Here is a 20,499-nt window from a genome sequence, read left to right as displayed (position 1 = left end):
GACTCTGTGGAATAGCCTTCCAACAAATCTTCGAAATGAACAATCACTAGAACTATTTAAGACATGACTGTAGACGCATCTATTTAAAGTTGTATTCGTGGATCGCTCATAGTTAAGACCTGGAACTGTCATTGGTTGTACTTGACTGATGGTGATTTTTAGTATTTTTTTATATTTTAGTCAGATTTCATGTGTTTCTGTATATTTTGATATAACAGTTTTATTTTTATTTTGTACAATCTAGAGTATTTTAGTGACTTATTTTTAAATACAAAATTCAGCAATTTTAGTTAAAATTTTTACTTATTCATTAATAATTCTTTTAATTCGTTTTTAACCAAGTTTCTGGAGTCTTCACTTTTTATAGTTGATTTGATGTTTTATGCTTTTAAACATATTTTGGTCTATTTTTAACTTTGCAATTTCTTGTATATACGAACTTTGTGTATTTTTGTTTAACATGTAAAGCGCTAAGAGTAATTGTAGTTTTAAATAATGCGCTATAAAAATGCCTTGTAACAATAATAATTATTCTATATGACATTCTATCGACACGTGCATCTTGAACATCTTGTAAAAGTGTAAGATACGCATATCGACACCAGCATCTTGAAGAAGAACGGTTAATAAAGGCGTACCCATTGTTGTCAAAGGTAAGATTCATTTAATTGCATTTTTAAACGAATTGAAAAAAAACTTTTAAAATATGAAATTCACATATTTAAAGATCCCACACAATTTGCCTTCATGTATTGAATTACATCTTTATATTATAATCTTCGTTTTTTCGCTCAATGTTTTGTTTTCTAAATATTATGTCTCGTTCTTGTTCTGCACGCTGACATCATAATTTGTGTTATTTATCATTGGGAATATACTGCTCCTAATATACATGGTCTTTTTAACTACCTAGAAGATCTGGACTATGCAGATGATCTGGCCTTATTGTCGCATCTAGAAACACACATGCAAGACAAAACCACTAAGTTACAAAAGAATGCAAGTTTGATTGGATTAAACATCAACATCAAGAAATCAGAAGTCATGCCTCTTAATACCACAAGGCCTCCTTTAATAGATTTAAATGGAACACCCCTAGACTGCACTTCATCTTTCACCTACTTGGGCAGCATAGTAACATCTGAAGGAGGAGCAGACAAAGACATCAGAGCCAGAATAGGAAAAGCAAGAACTGCATTTTTAAAACTAAGACACATCTGGAAGACAAGCAACATCAGTAAGAACACCAAAATAAGATTATATAACAGTTGTGTACTAGCAGTGCTGCTATATGGGGCGGAATGCTGGAGAATGACAGAAAAAGACATCAACAAGCTCTCCAGTTTTCACAATGGTTGCCTTAGAAAGATCTTAAGGATATTCTGGCCGCGTAAGATTACCAACAAAGACCTCCATGAAACAACAGGATCCAACAACATGGAGACTTTATTGAAGCAGAAAAGATGGAGATGGATTGGCCATGTTCTAAGAAGACCAGCAGAGGACTTGACCAGAGTAGCCTTAAGATGGACACCTGAGGGGAAAAGGAAGAAAGGACGCCCCAAAACAACTTGGAGAAGAACAGTTGAAGCTGAAATGAAAGAACATGGAATCAGCTGGGGTGTAATAGAAAAGAAAGCACAGAACAGAGATGAGTGGAAAGAACTGGTCCTTGCCCTATGTGCCCCCGGGCATAATAAGGACTAGGTAGGTAGGTAGGTAATATACATGGGTACAATTAGTCATGTTGCAAATGCTTTGGTATTTGCTGGATTGAAATTGATTGATTTTGTCCATTAATTCCACTCAATAAATAAAAACTGTAATCTAGGTTAAAACTTTGATTTTCGAGCATTCAGTTAAAGTTGATAAGTAAACATTCTACTATTCTTTTTTTGTCCTGTTTGTTTCTTAATGCGACTTGACGTGATGTTTCATATTTTTTACATTCAAACTTTTGTTCAACATCGTATCTTATGAAGGTTTTAACAGAAGTGCTGGTTATTGGAATCGTATCCTGTGTTTTATTTTAATCATATTTAGTTTAAACATGTTTAATCTGTCTCGTGTACAACTATAAACACTGGATAATTTACTGTTATGTATGCTGAATGTTCAATTGATTGTAAATTCTGATAAATGATTTTATGATATGACAATTAGAAAGTACGTAAAGTCAATAGCTCATAATGCATTGCTATTGGGTCAAAGAAGGATAACTCTGCACAGTAAACGATAAAACGAATACTATGTACGTTTTCGATGTAAAACTTGATTTAAACATTTAAAATGTGTAAGTTCATTTTGTAATTTCATATCAGAATGCATTCAAAACCAACAAGTTACGTTGAATCGCATTTTGATATTATGAAAATATGTAAAATTGTTAAAGTAATATTGTAAGTGTATATTAAATGCATGAACATAGTAAATAAACTCTAGAAAATTTAGTTCACGTTAGGATAACTTTCTGATGTTGGCAATTTTAAATTTTTTTAAAGAAAAAACAGAAACATTTTGACAATGAAAGTAGACTACGTTATTGGCATTATAACGGATCTTCGTATTTCTATATGTAAAATTTTGCGCATAAGAAATTGAAGTAGTGGTCTAAATGAACACGTTTATAAAAACAATAAATTGTTCCTTTCTGAAATTTAGAACGATTAAAAACATCTGAACACTTTTATGTTGGGTAATTGTGCTGTCAAATTTGTAAAATCAACATAATAATCATAAATAGTATTGTTACGTTATCTCTTAATATATGAAAATGATAATCCTAATAGGTTTCTTATTATTCTCAAAAACATCGCTAATAACAAGTACGGGAAAAAATGACGTATATTTATTAGTTTCAGTTTAACCAGTGAAGCTTTTAATGAATACATAGTGGTTTGATCTGTAGAATGATGTTATTCTGGTGGAACATAGTTACTATATCCTCATTCCTGAAAGGTTAGTACAAGTATTAGTTCTCTGTTTTCCCATCTTTTTTTCTAATTGTTCTATTCGAACCATGTTTTGATCATCGAAATAAAATTTTCACGCTTTCATCATTAATTTTGATAAATATAAGAACCAGACGACTGAAATAATCATATGCATACATTAACCTGATATTCCAAGCCTCATTTTGAAATAAAAATATGGACGATATGAAGGCAAGCACCTCAAATTTAACCATAAAACTCATCCAACTAATCTGTTTATTATCCAAGCGTGAAACAAAAACCAAAATAAGTTTAACCTGCTTGAAAAATATCTGGATATAACTCTTGTATATATAAATATATCTTATATGAAAAGATACAATCAACCCGAACATTTTAATTAATATTAATTAAAATATATTTTTTTTTAAATAACTTTTTTTAAACATACTTTTAGTTCTTATTATTTATTTCATGAATTTAGAAATGTGCTATGATATGAAAATCGTTAACAGGCAGAAAGTCACAGGACCGAAGACCAGAAAGTCTATAAGACAACAATTCCGCCAATAAATTTACAATTTCTTTTTTTTATACAAACAATTCATAAACAATTTGGAAAATGTCTATGTGAATGTAAAATAGTTTAGATTTTAACCAAACATGTTACAAAGGAAATATTGATTAGCATTTTGAAACTACTTCGACGGCATGTTTTCCTACCTTACAATTATTTGATGATTATTGAATGTTTACTAAGTTGTTTATTTTATTTCAGGAAAATAATGATAATTCAAAAAGATTTTGTATCATTATAAAAAAGCATTAGATAAACCTGACTTGTAAAAGAGTCTTTTGTCTGAGATTATTTGGTCTCTTTTTGATTTCTTTTTGTATTCCAATAGCGACGCCTTATTTGCTTAGTTAATTATATGTCATGGAACGATAATTTGATTATCAGCTAATTGCTAGTACTTGCTGTTGAGACTATTGTACCCTATACATTACAACACAACATATGATTTTGATTTAAAAGTAGATATATCCATTTTTATGTCTACGATACTTATCCAGTTGGGGTTTTAATGAAGCTTTTTATGAGCTTGACGTGCTAAATAGTCGTCAGCGTTAATGTTGTTTGAAAATAAAATCATTAAAACCGAATATAAATAGTTTGGACGTTTAAACTATCAGAAATTATGACTGCCGAAACGTAATATCATATAATATTTATGAACTAATAAATGCATACCAACTGACTAATATGAATGTTTTCCCTTTATTTTAGAATCAGGACTATAATCAACGTTTTTCATTGTTATGGTGTGCCTAATTCTCAAATGGAATACAATAAGGATACACGGAAGAAAATGAGAGTGTAACCACATAGTCCTATCAGTTCTTTAATATGTGTAAATGACTTATTTTGAATGACAAAAAATCTTTTTTATAAAAGTCAATTACAATACTAAAATATAAACCTATTATATACGGGAAAAGGTAGACGAGATGTGTTTCAGATATACTTTCAACAGCTCAAATATATTATTCCGATTGGTAGGAAAAATCATATGGACCAAGATCTTGATTAGCAATCTACATGCAACAGCTGATAAAACTATTCCAAAAAGGATAATTAAATTTAGGCATTCAAGAAAACAGTTTCACTTAACGTTTAAGGAAACATTCGTTGATGTTATGAAAAGAAGAATACAGGAAGACATCATGGGACACACCTATAATTTGTGGAATAGAATGCAAAATATAGAGCACTTCACCAACCGGTACATAAAGATAAAGCAATTGAAACCTAGACACTTTCGCACAAGTAAGAAATCAACCAGGAGATGATAAAGAGGAAATAAAGTGTGTAAAAAGTATGTATGCAAGATAGACTTCCAAAACGTTCCCAGATTTAATAACAAACTGTTTACAGAAACAGTATTGTTAGGAAATAAGAAAACTATTCATATCAACAGACCAAGCATTCGGAAAGCTATTGTGGAATTCTTAGTCATCTTTACTGTGGCCAATAATTGGTGCTCCGAGTGCCTCTTTTCAGGAGGAACAAACAGAAGAAGAATATAAGAACGCTATACACAGTTTCGTACGAAAAACTAGTGGTATTTCCCAGAATAATAATAGCAATTAAGGGATTTCCTTGTGTACATATAGTGAAAACTTAGTATAAGTGATAAGAAGTCTATAGCATAAAGCAAGTGGAGAGCAGAACAGTTCTAATTAAGTTGCTCTGTCTTAAAATTTCTATATAAATTTGGATTGACTCTGTTAACGAAGTTGTACCGTACATTATTTATATGCTAAATGAAAGGTATAAACTATATTGTTTTCCAGTCAATATCGTCAGCCTGCGTAGCTCAGTCGGTAGAGCATCAGACTTTTAATCTGAGGGTCTAGGGTTCGAGTCCCTACGTGGGCGATTGTAATTTTTGCTCCTTTGAGGTGGATTGATCATTTCTGCTCTAGACATCATTTGTTTATACATGTTATATGTGTGGTTCCTATACCTAAGTTTGAACGACTCTAAAATGTCGTCTGATTGCAATTTTAGTAGCAGCTGACGATGGACACAGCTGCATGGTATTTATATAGAAAAGCATCGATCATAAGTTTTGATTTTCTTTTAATTTCGATGCAAACGGGTCAAATAAAACAATAGAATCGTCTTAGGTAGACTTGTAAAATAAATCTGGTCTTTTATAACAACTATTATGTGGTATAACAAAAAGTTTTGAGAGAAACTGTTAATTATAAATGTGCAAAATTTGAGAGAGTTCTCTATGTAGCCTGCGTAGCTCAGTCGGTAGAGCATCAGACTTTTAATCTGAGGGTCTAGGGTTCGAGTCCCTACGTGGGCGGCTGTATTTTTTGCAAACTTTATTGTTTTAGTACTCTGTGTTCTTGTTATGGATAGATTCGAAAACAAGTTTTATTTGCAAAACATGAAAAACGTCAAAGAAAACGACAGCATGATCTCCGCCGCCTCTTTCCGTGACGAAATTTTGGTTAATCATGTTAATATAATATGTGGACTGATATATCATCAATATGAGGATTGATTTTCGAACGTTCGAATAGGTATGCATGATTCGTTATCTGGTTTGTTTAAACTTTTGTTGATTAATGAGTAGCACATATATCTTATAGTTGCATAAATGAGTATTTTGAGGATTCAAACGTTTACACATTGAGCATGTTGAGGGATTTCACCAACTTTAATGACATACGTATGAAATTTTTCATACTGAATTAGTTGATTTTTCTGGATAGAGTTTTTCAATCAACTTTATTTTGACTTTATTATCGTTTGTCATCATTTTCTGACAGTCACCTCAAAAAAGATTTTCGTCAATGAGAAAAAATTATTAGCAGAGCGTGGTTTCGATCCACGGACCTCTGGGTTATGGGCCCAGCACGCTTCCACTGCGCCACTCTGCTCATGAGATACAGTTATGACTTTTAACTATATAGAGTGCAACCAATCACAAGCATTGCATCAGAAAACGATATCCCCGCTAAAAACCAAAATCTTCAAGACTTTTTTTTTCACGAATGTTAAGTACTTGATCTGCAAATTTTAACCAAGAGAAGTTTGATTTAGTGTTCTTTGTTTCCGGCTAGGCAAACTTACGTACGTTTCCCAGAATAATAATAGCAATTAAGGGATTTCCTTGTGTACATATAGTGAAAACTTAGTATAAGTGATAAGAAGTCTATAGCATAAAGCAAGTGGAGAGCAGAACAGTTCTAATTAAGTTGCTCTGTCTTAAAATTTCTATATAAATTTGGATTGACTCTGTTAACGAAGTTGTACCGTACATTATTTATATGCTAAATGAAAGGTATAAACTATATTGTTTTCCAGTCAATATCGTCAGCCTGCGTAGCTCAGTCGGTAGAGCATCAGACTTTTAATCTGAGGGTCTAGGGTTCGAGTCCCTACGTGGGCGATTGTAATTTTTGCTCCTTTGAGGTGGATTGATCATTTCTGCTCTAGACATCATTTGTTTATACATGTTATATGTGTGGTTCCTATACCTAAGTTTGAACGACTCTAAAATGTCGTCTGATTGCAATTTTAGTAGCAGCTGACGATGGACACAGCTGCATGGTATTTATATAGAAAAGCATCGATCATAAGTTTTGATTTTCTTTTAATTTCGATGCAAACGGGTCAAATAAAACAATAGAATCGTCTTAGGTAGACTTGTAAAATAAATCTGGTCTTTTATAACAACTATTATGTGGTATAACAAAAAGTTTTGAGAGAAACTGTTAATTATAAATGTGCAAAATTTGAGAGAGTTCTCTATGTAGCCTGCGTAGCTCAGTCGGTAGAGCATCAGACTTTTAATCTGAGGGTCTAGGGTTCGAGTCCCTACGTGGGCGGCTGTATTTTTTGCAAACTTTATTGTTTTAGTACTCTGTGTTCTTGTTATGGATAGATTCGAAAACAAGTTTTATTTGCAAAACATGAAAAACGTCAAAGAAAACGACAGCATGATCTCCGCCGCCTCTTTCCGTGACGAAATTTTGGTTAATCATGTTAATATAATATGTGGACTGATATATCATCAATATGAGGATTGATTTTCGAACGTTCGAATAGGTATGCATGATTCGTTATCTGGTTTGTTTAAACTTTTGTTGATTAATGAGTAGCACATATATCTTATAGTTGCATAAATGAGTATTTTGAGGATTCAAACGTTTACACATTGAGCATGTTGAGGGATTTCACCAACTTTAATGACATACGTATGAAATTTTTCATACTGAATTAGTTGATTTTTCTGGATAGAGTTTTTCAATCAACTTTATTTTGACTTTATTATCGTTTGTCATCATTTTCTGACAGTCACCTCAAAAAAGATTTTCGTCAATGAGAAAAAATTATTAGCAGAGCGTGGTTTCGATCCACGGACCTCTGGGTTATGGGCCCAGCACGCTTCCACTGCGCCACTCTGCTCATGAGATACAGTTATGACTTTTAACTATATAGAGTGCAACCAATCACAAGCATTGCATCAGAAAACGATATCCCCGCTAAAAACCAAAATCTTCAAGACTTTTTTTTTCACGAATGTTAAGTACTTGATCTGCAAATTTTAACCAAGAGAAGTTTGATTTAGTGTTCTTTGTTTCCGGCTAGGCAAACTTACGTACGTTTCCCAGAATAATAATAGCAATTAAGGGATTTCCTTGTGTACATATAGTGAAAACTTAGTATAAGTGATAAGAAGTCTATAGCATAAAGCAAGTGGAGAGCAGAACAGTTCTAATTAAGTTGCTCTGTCTTAAAATTTCTATATAAATTTGGATTGACTCTGTTAACGAAGTTGTACCGTACATTATTTATATGCTAAATGAAAGGTATAAACTATATTGTTTTCCAGTCAATATCGTCAGCCTGCGTAGCTCAGTCGGTAGAGCATCAGACTTTTAATCTGAGGGTCTAGGGTTCGAGTCCCTACGTGGGCGATTGTAATTTTTGCTCCTTTGAGGTGGATTGATCATTTCTGCTCTAGACATCATTTGTTTATACATGTTATATGTGTGGTTCCTATACCTAAGTTTGAACGACTCTAAAATGTCGTCTGATTGCAATTTTAGTAGCAGCTGACGATGGACACAGCTGCATGGTATTTATATAGAAAAGCATCGATCATAAGTTTTGATTTTCTTTTAATTTCGATGCAAACGGGTCAAATAAAACAATAGAATCGTCTTAGGTAGACTTGTAAAATAAATCTGGTCTTTTATAACAACTATTATGTGGTATAACAAAAAGTTTTGAGAGAAACTGTTAATTATAAATGTGCAAAATTTGAGAGAGTTCTCTATGTAGCCTGCGTAGCTCAGTCGGTAGAGCATCAGACTTTTAATCTGAGGGTCTAGGGTTCGAGTCCCTACGTGGGCGGCTGTATTTTTTGCAAACTTTATTGTTTTAGTACTCTGTGTTCTTGTTATGGATAGATTCGAAAACAAGTTTTATTTGCAAAACATGAAAAACGTCAAAGAAAACGACAGCATGATCTCCGCCGCCTCTTTCCGTGACGAAATTTTGGTTAATCATGTTAATATAATATGTGGACTGATATATCATCAATATGAGGATTGATTTTCGAACGTTCGAATAGGTATGCATGATTCGTTATCTGGTTTGTTTAAACTTTTGTTGATTAATGAGTAGCACATATATCTTATAGTTGCATAAATGAGTATTTTGAGGATTCAAACGTTTACACATTGAGCATGTTGAGGGATTTCACCAACTTTAATGACATACGTATGAAATTTTTCATACTGAATTAGTTGATTTTTCTGGATAGAGTTTTTCAATCAACTTTATTTTGACTTTATTATCGTTTGTCATCATTTTCTGACAGTCACCTCAAAAAAGATTTTCGTCAATGAGAAAAAATTATTAGCAGAGCGTGGTTTCGATCCACGGACCTCTGGGTTATGGGCCCAGCACGCTTCCACTGCGCCACTCTGCTCATGAGATACAGTTATGACTTTTAACTATATAGAGTGCAACCAATCACAAGCATTGCATCAGAAAACGATATCCCCGCTAAAAACCAAAATCTTCAAGACTTTTTTTTTCACGAATGTTAAGTACTTGATCTGCAAATTTTAACCAAGAGAAGTTTGATTTAGTGTTCTTTGTTTCCGGCTAGGCAAACTTACGTACGTTTCCCAGAATAATAATAGCAATTAAGGGATTTCCTTGTGTACATATAGTGAAAACTTAGTATAAGTGATAAGAAGTCTATAGCATAAAGCAAGTGGAGAGCAGAACAGTTCTAATTAAGTTGCTCTGTCTTAAAATTTCTATATAAATTTGGATTGACTCTGTTAACGAAGTTGTACCGTACATTATTTATATGCTAAATGAAAGGTATAAACTATATTGTTTTCCAGTCAATATCGTCAGCCTGCGTAGCTCAGTCGGTAGAGCATCAGACTTTTAATCTGAGGGTCTAGGGTTCGAGTCCCTACGTGGGCGATTGTAATTTTTGCTCCTTTGAGGTGGATTGATCATTTCTGCTCTAGACATCATTTGTTTATACATGTTATATGTGTGGTTCCTATACCTAAGTTTGAACGACTCTAAAATGTCGTCTGATTGCAATTTTAGTAGCAGCTGACGATGGACACAGCTGCATGGTATTTATATAGAAAAGCATCGATCATAAGTTTTGATTTTCTTTTAATTTCGATGCAAACGGGTCAAATAAAACAATAGAATCGTCTTAGGTAGACTTGTAAAATAAATCTGGTCTTTTATAACAACTATTATGTGGTATAACAAAAAGTTTTGAGAGAAACTGTTAATTATAAATGTGCAAAATTTGAGAGAGTTCTCTATGTAGCCTGCGTAGCTCAGTCGGTAGAGCATCAGACTTTTAATCTGAGGGTCTAGGGTTCGAGTCCCTACGTGGGCGGCTGTATTTTTTGCAAACTTTATTGTTTTAGTACTCTGTGTTCTTGTTATGGATAGATTCGAAAACAAGTTTTATTTGCAAAACATGAAAAACGTCAAAGAAAACGACAGCATGATCTCCGCCGCCTCTTTCCGTGACGAAATTTTGGTTAATCATGTTAATATAATATGTGGACTGATATATCATCAATATGAGGATTGATTTTCGAACGTTCGAATAGGTATGCATGATTCGTTATCTGGTTTGTTTAAACTTTTGTTGATTAATGAGTAGCACATATATCTTATAGTTGCATAAATGAGTATTTTGAGGATTCAAACGTTTACACATTGAGCATGTTGAGGGATTTCACCAACTTTAATGACATACGTATGAAATTTTTCATACTGAATTAGTTGATTTTTCTGGATAGAGTTTTTCAATCAACTTTATTTTGACTTTATTATCGTTTGTCATCATTTTCTGACAGTCACCTCAAAAAAGATTTTCGTCAATGAGAAAAAATTATTAGCAGAGCGTGGTTTCGATCCACGGACCTCTGGGTTATGGGCCCAGCACGCTTCCACTGCGCCACTCTGCTCATGAGATACAGTTATGACTTTTAACTATATAGAGTGCAACCAATCACAAGCATTGCATCAGAAAACGATATCCCCGCTAAAAACCAAAATCTTCAAGACTTTTTTTTTCACGAATGTTAAGTACTTGATCTGCAAATTTTAACCAAGAGAAGTTTGATTTAGTGTTCTTTGTTTCCGGCTAGGCAAACTTACGTACGTTTCCCAGAATAATAATAGCAATTAAGGGATTTCCTTGTGTACATATAGTGAAAACTTAGTATAAGTGATAAGAAGTCTATAGCATAAAGCAAGTGGAGAGCAGAACAGTTCTAATTAAGTTGCTCTGTCTTAAAATTTCTATATAAATTTGGATTGACTCTGTTAACGAAGTTGTACCGTACATTATTTATATGCTAAATGAAAGGTATAAACTATATTGTTTTCCAGTCAATATCGTCAGCCTGCGTAGCTCAGTCGGTAGAGCATCAGACTTTTAATCTGAGGGTCTAGGGTTCGAGTCCCTACGTGGGCGATTGTAATTTTTGCTCCTTTGAGGTGGATTGATCATTTCTGCTCTAGACATCATTTGTTTATACATGTTATATGTGTGGTTCCTATACCTAAGTTTGAACGACTCTAAAATGTCGTCTGATTGCAATTTTAGTAGCAGCTGACGATGGACACAGCTGCATGGTATTTATATAGAAAAGCATCGATCATAAGTTTTGATTTTCTTTTAATTTCGATGCAAACGGGTCAAATAAAACAATAGAATCGTCTTAGGTAGACTTGTAAAATAAATCTGGTCTTTTATAACAACTATTATGTGGTATAACAAAAAGTTTTGAGAGAAACTGTTAATTATAAATGTGCAAAATTTGAGAGAGTTCTCTATGTAGCCTGCGTAGCTCAGTCGGTAGAGCATCAGACTTTTAATCTGAGGGTCTAGGGTTCGAGTCCCTACGTGGGCGGCTGTATTTTTTGCAAACTTTATTGTTTTAGTACTCTGTGTTCTTGTTATGGATAGATTCGAAAACAAGTTTTATTTGCAAAACATGAAAAACGTCAAAGAAAACGACAGCATGATCTCCGCCGCCTCTTTCCGTGACGAAATTTTGGTTAATCATGTTAATATAATATGTGGACTGATATATCATCAATATGAGGATTGATTTTCGAACGTTCGAATAGGTATGCATGATTCGTTATCTGGTTTGTTTAAACTTTTGTTGATTAATGAGTAGCACATATATCTTATAGTTGCATAAATGAGTATTTTGAGGATTCAAACGTTTACACATTGAGCATGTTGAGGGATTTCACCAACTTTAATGACATACGTATGAAATTTTTCATACTGAATTAGTTGATTTTTCTGGATAGAGTTTTTCAATCAACTTTATTTTGACTTTATTATCGTTTGTCATCATTTTCTGACAGTCACCTCAAAAAAGATTTTCGTCAATGAGAAAAAATTATTAGCAGAGCGTGGTTTCGATCCACGGACCTCTGGGTTATGGGCCCAGCACGCTTCCACTGCGCCACTCTGCTCATGAGATACAGTTATGACTTTTAACTATATAGAGTGCAACCAATCACAAGCATTGCATCAGAAAACGATATCCCCGCTAAAAACCAAAATCTTCAAGACTTTTTTTTTCACGAATGTTAAGTACTTGATCTGCAAATTTTAACCAAGAGAAGTTTGATTTAGTGTTCTTTGTTTCCGGCTAGGCAAACTTACGTACGTTTCCCAGAATAATAATAGCAATTAAGGGATTTCCTTGTGTACATATAGTGAAAACTTAGTATAAGTGATAAGAAGTCTATAGCATAAAGCAAGTGGAGAGCAGAACAGTTCTAATTAAGTTGCTCTGTCTTAAAATTTCTATATAAATTTGGATTGACTCTGTTAACGAAGTTGTACCGTACATTATTTATATGCTAAATGAAAGGTATAAACTATATTGTTTTCCAGTCAATATCGTCAGCCTGCGTAGCTCAGTCGGTAGAGCATCAGACTTTTAATCTGAGGGTCTAGGGTTCGAGTCCCTACGTGGGCGATTGTAATTTTTGCTCCTTTGAGGTGGATTGATCATTTCTGCTCTAGACATCATTTGTTTATACATGTTATATGTGTGGTTCCTATACCTAAGTTTGAACGACTCTAAAATGTCGTCTGATTGCAATTTTAGTAGCAGCTGACGATGGACACAGCTGCATGGTATTTATATAGAAAAGCATCGATCATAAGTTTTGATTTTCTTTTAATTTCGATGCAAACGGGTCAAATAAAACAATAGAATCGTCTTAGGTAGACTTGTAAAATAAATCTGGTCTTTTATAACAACTATTATGTGGTATAACAAAAAGTTTTGAGAGAAACTGTTAATTATAAATGTGCAAAATTTGAGAGAGTTCTCTATGTAGCCTGCGTAGCTCAGTCGGTAGAGCATCAGACTTTTAATCTGAGGGTCTAGGGTTCGAGTCCCTACGTGGGCGGCTGTATTTTTTGCAAACTTTATTGTTTTAGTACTCTGTGTTCTTGTTATGGATAGATTCGAAAACAAGTTTTATTTGCAAAACATGAAAAACGTCAAAGAAAACGACAGCATGATCTCCGCCGCCTCTTTCCGTGACGAAATTTTGGTTAATCATGTTAATATAATATGTGGACTGATATATCATCAATATGAGGATTGATTTTCGAACGTTCGAATAGGTATGCATGATTCGTTATCTGGTTTGTTTAAACTTTTGTTGATTAATGAGTAGCACATATATCTTATAGTTGCATAAATGAGTATTTTGAGGATTCAAACGTTTACACATTGAGCATGTTGAGGGATTTCACCAACTTTAATGACATACGTATGAAATTTTTCATACTGAATTAGTTGATTTTTCTGGATAGAGTTTTTCAATCAACTTTATTTTGACTTTATTATCGTTTGTCATCATTTTCTGACAGTCACCTCAAAAAAGATTTTCGTCAATGAGAAAAAATTATTAGCAGAGCGTGGTTTCGATCCACGGACCTCTGGGTTATGGGCCCAGCACGCTTCCACTGCGCCACTCTGCTCATGAGATACAGTTATGACTTTTAACTATATAGAGTGCAACCAATCACAAGCATTGCATCAGAAAACGATATCCCCGCTAAAAACCAAAATCTTCAAGACTTTTTTTTTCACGAATGTTAAGTACTTGATCTGCAAATTTTAACCAAGAGAAGTTTGATTTAGTGTTCTTTGTTTCCGGCTAGGCAAACTTACGTACGTTTCCCAGAATAATAATAGCAATTAAGGGATTTCCTTGTGTACATATAGTGAAAACTTAGTATAAGTGATAAGAAGTCTATAGCATAAAGCAAGTGGAGAGCAGAACAGTTCTAATTAAGTTGCTCTGTCTTAAAATTTCTATATAAATTTGGATTGACTCTGTTAACGAAGTTGTACCGTACATTATTTATATGCTAAATGAAAGGTATAAACTATATTGTTTTCCAGTCAATATCGTCAGCCTGCGTAGCTCAGTCGGTAGAGCATCAGACTTTTAATCTGAGGGTCTAGGGTTCGAGTCCCTACGTGGGCGATTGTAATTTTTGCTCCTTTGAGGTGGATTGATCATTTCTGCTCTAGACATCATTTGTTTATACATGTTATATGTGTGGTTCCTATACCTAAGTTTGAACGACTCTAAAATGTCGTCTGATTGCAATTTTAGTAGCAGCTGACGATGGACACAGCTGCATGGTATTTATATAGAAAAGCATCGATCATAAGTTTTGATTTTCTTTTAATTTCGATGCAAACGGGTCAAATAAAACAATAGAATCGTCTTAGGTAGACTTGTAAAATAAATCTGGTCTTTTATAACAACTATTATGTGGTATAACAAAAAGTTTTGAGAGAAACTGTTAATTATAAATGTGCAAAATTTGAGAGAGTTCTCTATGTAGCCTGCGTAGCTCAGTCGGTAGAGCATCAGACTTTTAATCTGAGGGTCTAGGGTTCGAGTCCCTACGTGGGCGGCTGTATTTTTTGCAAACTTTATTGTTTTAGTACTCTGTGTTCTTGTTATGGATAGATTCGAAAACAAGTTTTATTTGCAAAACATGAAAAACGTCAAAGAAAACGACAGCATGATCTCCGCCGCCTCTTTCCGTGACGAAATTTTGGTTAATCATGTTAATATAATATGTGGACTGATATATCATCAATATGAGGATTGATTTTCGAACGTTCGAATAGGTATGCATGATTCGTTATCTGGTTTGTTTAAACTTTTGTTGATTAATGAGTAGCACATATATCTTATAGTTGCATAAATGAGTATTTTGAGGATTCAAACGTTTACACATTGAGCATGTTGAGGGATTTCACCAACTTTAATGACATACGTATGAAATTTTTCATACTGAATTAGTTGATTTTTCTGGATAGAGTTTTTCAATCAACTTTATTTTGACTTTATTATCGTTTGTCATCATTTTCTGACAGTCACCTCAAAAAAGATTTTCGTCAATGAGAAAAAATTATTAGCAGAGCGTGGTTTCGATCCACGGACCTCTGGGTTATGGGCCCAGCACGCTTCCACTGCGCCACTCTGCTCATGAGATACAGTTATGACTTTTAACTATATAGAGTGCAACCAATCACAAGCATTGCATCAGAAAACGATATCCCCGCTAAAAACCAAAATCTTCAAGACTTTTTTTTTCACGAATGTTAAGTACTTGATCTGCAAATTTTAACCAAGAGAAGTTTGATTTAGTGTTCTTTGTTTCCGGCTAGGCAAACTTACGTACGTTTCCCAGAATAATAATAGCAATTAAGGGATTTCCTTGTGTACATATAGTGAAAACTTAGTATAAGTGATAAGAAGTCTATAGCATAAAGCAAGTGGAGAGCAGAACAGTTCTAATTAAGTTGCTCTGTCTTAAAATTTCTATATAAATTTGGATTGACTCTGTTAACGAAGTTGTACCGTACATTATTTATATGCTAAATGAAAGGTATAAACTATATTGTTTTCCAGTCAATATCGTCAGCCTGCGTAGCTCAGTCGGTAGAGCATCAGACTTTTAATCTGAGGGTCTAGGGTTCGAGTCCCTACGTGGGCGATTGTAATTTTTGCTCCTTTGAGGTGGATTGATCATTTCTGCTCTAGACATCATTTGTTTATACATGTTATATGTGTGGTTCCTATACCTAAGTTTGAACGACTCTAAAATGTCGTCTGATTGCAATTTTAGTAGCAGCTGACGATGGACACAGCTGCATGGTATTTATATAGAAAAGCATCGATCATAAGTTTTGATTTTCTTTTAATTTCGATGCAAACGGGTCAAATAAAACAATAGAATCGTCTTAGGTAGACTTGTAAAATAAATCTGGTCTTTTATAACAACTATTATGTGGTATAACAAAAAGTTTTGAGAGAAACTGTTAATTATAAATGTGCAAAATTTGAGAGAGTTCTCTATGTAGCCTGCGTAGCTCAGTCGGTAGAGCATCAGACTTTTAATCTGAGGGTCTAGGGTTCGAGTCCCTACGTGGGCGGCTGTATTTTTTGCAAACTTTATTGTTTTAGTACTCTGTGTTCTTGTTATGGATAGATTCGAAAACAAGTTTTATTTGCAAAACATGAAAAACGTCAAAGAAAACGACAGCATGATCTCCGCCGCCTCTTTCCGTGACGAAATTTTGGTTAATCATGTTAATATAATATGTGGACTGATATATCATCAATATGAGGATTGATTTTCGAACGTTCGAATAGGTATGCATGATTCGTTATCTGGTTTGTTTAAACTTTTGTTGATTAATGAGTAGCACATATATCTTATAGTTGCATAAATGAGTATTTTGAGGATTCAAACGTTTACACATTGAGCATGTTGAGGGATTTCACCAACTTTAATGACATACGTATGAAATTTTTCATACTGAATTAGTTGATTTTTCTGGATAGAGTTTTTCAATCAACTTTATTTTGACTTTATTATCGTTTGTCATCATTTTCTGACAGTCACCTCAAAAAAGATTTTCGTCAATGAGAAAAAATTATTAGCAGAGCGTGGTTTCGATCCACGGACCTCTGGGTTATGGGCCCAGCACGCTTCCACTGCGCCACTCTGCTCATGAGATACAGTTATGACTTTTAACTATATAGAGTGCAACCAATCACAAGCATTGCATCAGAAAACGATATCCCCGCTAAAAACCAAAATCTTCAAGACTTTTTTTTTCACGAATGTTAAGTACTTGATCTGCAAATTTTAACCAAGAGAAGTTTGATTTAGTGTTCTTTGTTTCCGGCTAGGCAAACTTACGTACGTTTCCCAGAATAATAATAGCAATTAAGGGATTTCCTTGTGTACATATAGTGAAAACTTAGTATAAGTGATAAGAAGTCTATAGCATAAAGCAAGTGGAGAGCAGAACAGTTCTAATTAAGTTGCTCTGTCTTAAAATTTCTATATAAATTTGGATTGACTCTGTTAACGAAGTTGTACCGTACATTATTTATATGCTAAATGAAAGGTATAAACTATATTGTTTTCCAGTCAATATCGTCAGCCTGCGTAGCTCAGTCGGTAGAGCATCAGACTTTTAATCTGAGGGTCTAGGGTTCGAGTCCCTACGTGGGCGATTGTAATTTTTGCTCCTTTGAGGTGGATTGATCATTTCTGCTCTAGACATCATTTGTTTATACATGTTATATGTGTGGTTCCTATACCTAAGTTTGAACGACTCTAAAATGTCGTCTGATTGCAATTTTAGTAGCAGCTGACGATGGACACAGCTGCATGGTATTTATATAGAAAAGCATCGATCATAAGTTTTGATTTTCTTTTAATTTCGATGCAAACGGGTCAAATAAAACAATAGAATCGTCTTAGGTAGACTTGTAAAATAAATCTGGTCTTTTATAACAACTATTATGTGGTATAACAAAAAGTTTTGAGAGAAACTGTTAATTATAAATGTGCAAAATTTGAGAGAGTTCTCTATGTAGCCTGCGTAGCTCAGTCGGTAGAGCATCAGACTTTTAATCTGAGGGTCTAGGGTTCGAGTCCCTACGTGGGCGGCTGTATTTTTTGCAAACTTTATTGTTTTAGTACTCTGTGTTCTTGTTATGGATAGATTCGAAAACAAGTTTTATTTGCAAAACATGAAAAACGTCAAAGAAAACGACAGCATGATCTCCGCCGCCTCTTTCCGTGACGAAATTTTGGTTAATCATGTTAATATAATATGTGGACTGATATATCATCAATATGAGGATTGATTTTCGAACGTTCGAATAGGTATGCATGATTCGTTATCTGGTTTGTTTAAACTTTTGTTGATTAATGAGTAGCACATATATCTTATAGTTGCATAAATGAGTATTTTGAGGATTCAAACGTTTACACATTGAGCATGTTGAGGGATTTCACCAACTTTAATGACATACGTATGAAATTTTTCATACTGAATTAGTTGATTTTTCTGGATAGAGTTTTTCAATCAACTTTATTTTGACTTTATTATCGTTTGTCATCATTTTCTGACAGTCACCTCAAAAAAGATTTTCGTCAATGAGAAAAAATTATTAGCAGAGCGTGGTTTCGATCCACGGACCTCTGGGTTATGGGCCCAGCACGCTTCCACTGCGCCACTCTGCTCATGAGATACAGTTATGACTTTTAACTATATAGAGTGCAACCAATCACAAGCATTGCATCAGAAAACGATATCCCCGCTAAAAACCAAAATCTTCAAGACTTTTTTTTTCACGAATGTTAAGTACTTGATCTGCAAATTTTAACCAAGAGAAGTTTGATTTAGTGTTCTTTGTTTCCGGCTAGGCAAACTTACGTACGTTTCCCAGAATAATAATAGCAATTAAGGGATTTCCTTGTGTACATATAGTGAAAACTTAGTATAAGTGATAAGAAGTCTATAGCATAAAGCAAGTGGAGAGCAGAACAGTTCTAATTAAGTTGCTCTGTCTTAAAATTTCTATATAAATTTGGATTGACTCTGTTAACGAAGTTGTACCGTACATTATTTATATGCTAAATGAAAGGTATAAACTATATTGTTTTCCAGTCAATATCGTCAGCCTGCGTAGCTCAGTCGGTAGAGCATCAGACTTTTAATCTGAGGGTCTAGGGTTCGAGTCCCTACGTGGGCGATTGTAATTTTTGCTCCTTTGAGGTGGATTGATCATTTCTGCTCTAGACATCATTTGTTTATACATGTTATATGTGTGGTTCCTATACCTAAGTTTGAACGACTCTAAAATGTCGTCTGATTGCAATTTTAGTAGCAGCTGACGATGGACACAGCTGCATGGTATTTATATAGAAAAGCATCGATCATAAGTTTTGATTTTCTTTTAATTTCGATGCAAACGGGTCAAATAAAACAATAGAATCGTCTTAGGTAGACTTGTAAAATAAATCTGGTCTTTTATAACAACTATTATGTGGTATAACAAAAAGTTTTGAGAGAAACTGTTAATTATAAATGTGCAAAATTTGAGAGAGTTCTCTATGTAGCCTGCGTAGCTCAGTCGGTAGAGCATCAGACTTTTAATCTGAGGGTCTAGGGTTCGAGTCCCTACGTGGGCGGCTGTATTTTTTGCAAACTTTATTGTTTTAGTACTCTGTGTTCTTGTTATGGATAGATTCGAAAACAAGTTTTATTTGCAAAACATGAAAAACGTCAAAGAAAACGACAGCATGATCTCCGCCGCCTCTTTCCGTGACGAAATTTTGGTTAATCATGTTAATATAATATGTGGACTGATATATCATCAATATGAGGATTGATTTTCGAACGTTCGAATAGGTATGCATGATTCGTTATCTGGTTTGTTTAAACTTTTGTTGATTAATGAGTAGCACATATATCTTATAGTTGCATAAATGAGTATTTTGAGGATTCAAACGTTTACACATTGAGCATGTTGAGGGATTTCACCAACTTTAATGACATACGTATGAAATTTTTCATACTGAATTAGTTGATTTTTCTGGATAGAGTTTTTCAATCAACTTTATTTTGACTTTATTATCGTTTGTCATCATTTTCTGACAGTCACCTCAAAAAAGATTTTCGTCAATGAGAAAAAATTATTAGCAGAGCGTGGTTTCGATCCACGGACCTCTGGGTTATGGGCCCAGCACGCTTCCACTGCGCCACTCTGCTCATGAGATACAGTTATGACTTTTAACTATATAGAGTGCAACCAATCACAAGCATTGCATCAGAAAACGATATCCCCGCTAAAAACCAAAATCTTCAAGACTTTTTTTTTCACGAATGTTAAGTACTTGATCTGCAAATTTTAACCAAGAGAAGTTTGATTTAGTGTTCTTTGTTTCCGGCTAGGCAAACTTACGTACGTTTCCCAGAATAATAATAGCAATTAAGGGATTTCCTTGTGTACATATAGTGAAAACTTAGTATAAGTGATAAGAAGTCTATAGCATAAAGCAAGTGGAGAGCAGAACAGTTCTAATTAAGTTGCTCTGTC

The 20,499-nt window shown here is 34.0% G+C and overlaps 30 non-coding genes across 30 annotated transcripts; 20 read left to right on the top strand and 10 right to left on the bottom strand.

Annotated features, from left to right (window-relative positions):
* The first annotated feature begins 5,300 nt into the window (after positions 1–5,300).
* Positions 5,301–5,373, top strand: Trnak-uuu (transfer RNA lysine (anticodon UUU)). Its single transcript has one exon. It is a non-coding gene; the product is annotated as a tRNA-Lys (tRNA).
* Positions 5,374–5,739: 366 nt separating this feature from the next.
* Positions 5,740–5,812, top strand: Trnak-uuu (transfer RNA lysine (anticodon UUU)). The gene has a single exon. It is a non-coding gene; the product is annotated as a tRNA-Lys (tRNA).
* Positions 5,813–6,320: 508 nt separating this feature from the next.
* On the bottom strand, positions 6,321–6,392 carry Trnam-cau (transfer RNA methionine (anticodon CAU)). Its single transcript has one exon. It is a non-coding gene; the product is annotated as a tRNA-Met (tRNA).
* Positions 6,393–6,831: 439 nt separating this feature from the next.
* Trnak-uuu (transfer RNA lysine (anticodon UUU)) lies at positions 6,832–6,904 on the top strand. Its single transcript has one exon. It is a non-coding gene; the product is annotated as a tRNA-Lys (tRNA).
* Positions 6,905–7,270: 366 nt separating this feature from the next.
* Trnak-uuu (transfer RNA lysine (anticodon UUU)) lies at positions 7,271–7,343 on the top strand. The gene has a single exon. It is a non-coding gene; the product is annotated as a tRNA-Lys (tRNA).
* A 508-nt stretch (positions 7,344–7,851) lies between these two features.
* Trnam-cau (transfer RNA methionine (anticodon CAU)) lies at positions 7,852–7,923 on the bottom strand. The gene has a single exon. It is a non-coding gene; the product is annotated as a tRNA-Met (tRNA).
* Positions 7,924–8,362: 439 nt separating this feature from the next.
* Positions 8,363–8,435, top strand: Trnak-uuu (transfer RNA lysine (anticodon UUU)). Its single transcript has one exon. It is a non-coding gene; the product is annotated as a tRNA-Lys (tRNA).
* Positions 8,436–8,801: 366 nt separating this feature from the next.
* On the top strand, positions 8,802–8,874 carry Trnak-uuu (transfer RNA lysine (anticodon UUU)). Its single transcript has one exon. It is a non-coding gene; the product is annotated as a tRNA-Lys (tRNA).
* A 508-nt stretch (positions 8,875–9,382) lies between these two features.
* Positions 9,383–9,454, bottom strand: Trnam-cau (transfer RNA methionine (anticodon CAU)). Its single transcript has one exon. It is a non-coding gene; the product is annotated as a tRNA-Met (tRNA).
* Positions 9,455–9,893: 439 nt separating this feature from the next.
* Trnak-uuu (transfer RNA lysine (anticodon UUU)) lies at positions 9,894–9,966 on the top strand. The gene has a single exon. It is a non-coding gene; the product is annotated as a tRNA-Lys (tRNA).
* Positions 9,967–10,332: 366 nt separating this feature from the next.
* Trnak-uuu (transfer RNA lysine (anticodon UUU)) lies at positions 10,333–10,405 on the top strand. Its single transcript has one exon. It is a non-coding gene; the product is annotated as a tRNA-Lys (tRNA).
* A 508-nt stretch (positions 10,406–10,913) lies between these two features.
* Trnam-cau (transfer RNA methionine (anticodon CAU)) lies at positions 10,914–10,985 on the bottom strand. Its single transcript has one exon. It is a non-coding gene; the product is annotated as a tRNA-Met (tRNA).
* Positions 10,986–11,424: 439 nt separating this feature from the next.
* On the top strand, positions 11,425–11,497 carry Trnak-uuu (transfer RNA lysine (anticodon UUU)). Its single transcript has one exon. It is a non-coding gene; the product is annotated as a tRNA-Lys (tRNA).
* Positions 11,498–11,863: 366 nt separating this feature from the next.
* On the top strand, positions 11,864–11,936 carry Trnak-uuu (transfer RNA lysine (anticodon UUU)). Its single transcript has one exon. It is a non-coding gene; the product is annotated as a tRNA-Lys (tRNA).
* Positions 11,937–12,444: 508 nt separating this feature from the next.
* On the bottom strand, positions 12,445–12,516 carry Trnam-cau (transfer RNA methionine (anticodon CAU)). Its single transcript has one exon. It is a non-coding gene; the product is annotated as a tRNA-Met (tRNA).
* Positions 12,517–12,955: 439 nt separating this feature from the next.
* Trnak-uuu (transfer RNA lysine (anticodon UUU)) lies at positions 12,956–13,028 on the top strand. The gene has a single exon. It is a non-coding gene; the product is annotated as a tRNA-Lys (tRNA).
* A 366-nt stretch (positions 13,029–13,394) lies between these two features.
* On the top strand, positions 13,395–13,467 carry Trnak-uuu (transfer RNA lysine (anticodon UUU)). The gene has a single exon. It is a non-coding gene; the product is annotated as a tRNA-Lys (tRNA).
* Positions 13,468–13,975: 508 nt separating this feature from the next.
* Trnam-cau (transfer RNA methionine (anticodon CAU)) lies at positions 13,976–14,047 on the bottom strand. Its single transcript has one exon. It is a non-coding gene; the product is annotated as a tRNA-Met (tRNA).
* A 439-nt stretch (positions 14,048–14,486) lies between these two features.
* Positions 14,487–14,559, top strand: Trnak-uuu (transfer RNA lysine (anticodon UUU)). The gene has a single exon. It is a non-coding gene; the product is annotated as a tRNA-Lys (tRNA).
* Positions 14,560–14,925: 366 nt separating this feature from the next.
* Positions 14,926–14,998, top strand: Trnak-uuu (transfer RNA lysine (anticodon UUU)). The gene has a single exon. It is a non-coding gene; the product is annotated as a tRNA-Lys (tRNA).
* A 508-nt stretch (positions 14,999–15,506) lies between these two features.
* Positions 15,507–15,578, bottom strand: Trnam-cau (transfer RNA methionine (anticodon CAU)). The gene has a single exon. It is a non-coding gene; the product is annotated as a tRNA-Met (tRNA).
* A 439-nt stretch (positions 15,579–16,017) lies between these two features.
* On the top strand, positions 16,018–16,090 carry Trnak-uuu (transfer RNA lysine (anticodon UUU)). Its single transcript has one exon. It is a non-coding gene; the product is annotated as a tRNA-Lys (tRNA).
* A 366-nt stretch (positions 16,091–16,456) lies between these two features.
* Positions 16,457–16,529, top strand: Trnak-uuu (transfer RNA lysine (anticodon UUU)). Its single transcript has one exon. It is a non-coding gene; the product is annotated as a tRNA-Lys (tRNA).
* Positions 16,530–17,037: 508 nt separating this feature from the next.
* Trnam-cau (transfer RNA methionine (anticodon CAU)) lies at positions 17,038–17,109 on the bottom strand. Its single transcript has one exon. It is a non-coding gene; the product is annotated as a tRNA-Met (tRNA).
* Positions 17,110–17,548: 439 nt separating this feature from the next.
* On the top strand, positions 17,549–17,621 carry Trnak-uuu (transfer RNA lysine (anticodon UUU)). The gene has a single exon. It is a non-coding gene; the product is annotated as a tRNA-Lys (tRNA).
* A 366-nt stretch (positions 17,622–17,987) lies between these two features.
* On the top strand, positions 17,988–18,060 carry Trnak-uuu (transfer RNA lysine (anticodon UUU)). The gene has a single exon. It is a non-coding gene; the product is annotated as a tRNA-Lys (tRNA).
* Positions 18,061–18,568: 508 nt separating this feature from the next.
* Positions 18,569–18,640, bottom strand: Trnam-cau (transfer RNA methionine (anticodon CAU)). Its single transcript has one exon. It is a non-coding gene; the product is annotated as a tRNA-Met (tRNA).
* Positions 18,641–19,079: 439 nt separating this feature from the next.
* Trnak-uuu (transfer RNA lysine (anticodon UUU)) lies at positions 19,080–19,152 on the top strand. The gene has a single exon. It is a non-coding gene; the product is annotated as a tRNA-Lys (tRNA).
* A 366-nt stretch (positions 19,153–19,518) lies between these two features.
* Positions 19,519–19,591, top strand: Trnak-uuu (transfer RNA lysine (anticodon UUU)). The gene has a single exon. It is a non-coding gene; the product is annotated as a tRNA-Lys (tRNA).
* A 508-nt stretch (positions 19,592–20,099) lies between these two features.
* On the bottom strand, positions 20,100–20,171 carry Trnam-cau (transfer RNA methionine (anticodon CAU)). The gene has a single exon. It is a non-coding gene; the product is annotated as a tRNA-Met (tRNA).
* Positions 20,172–20,499: the final 328 nt, after the last annotated feature.

This window comes from Mytilus galloprovincialis, chromosome 10 (genome assembly GCF_965363235.1).
Source record: "Mytilus galloprovincialis chromosome 10, xbMytGall1.hap1.1, whole genome shotgun sequence".
NCBI classification, from domain to species: Eukaryota; Metazoa; Mollusca; class Bivalvia; order Mytilida; family Mytilidae; genus Mytilus; species Mytilus galloprovincialis.
This window is presented reverse-complemented; position numbering and strand designations above follow the sequence as displayed.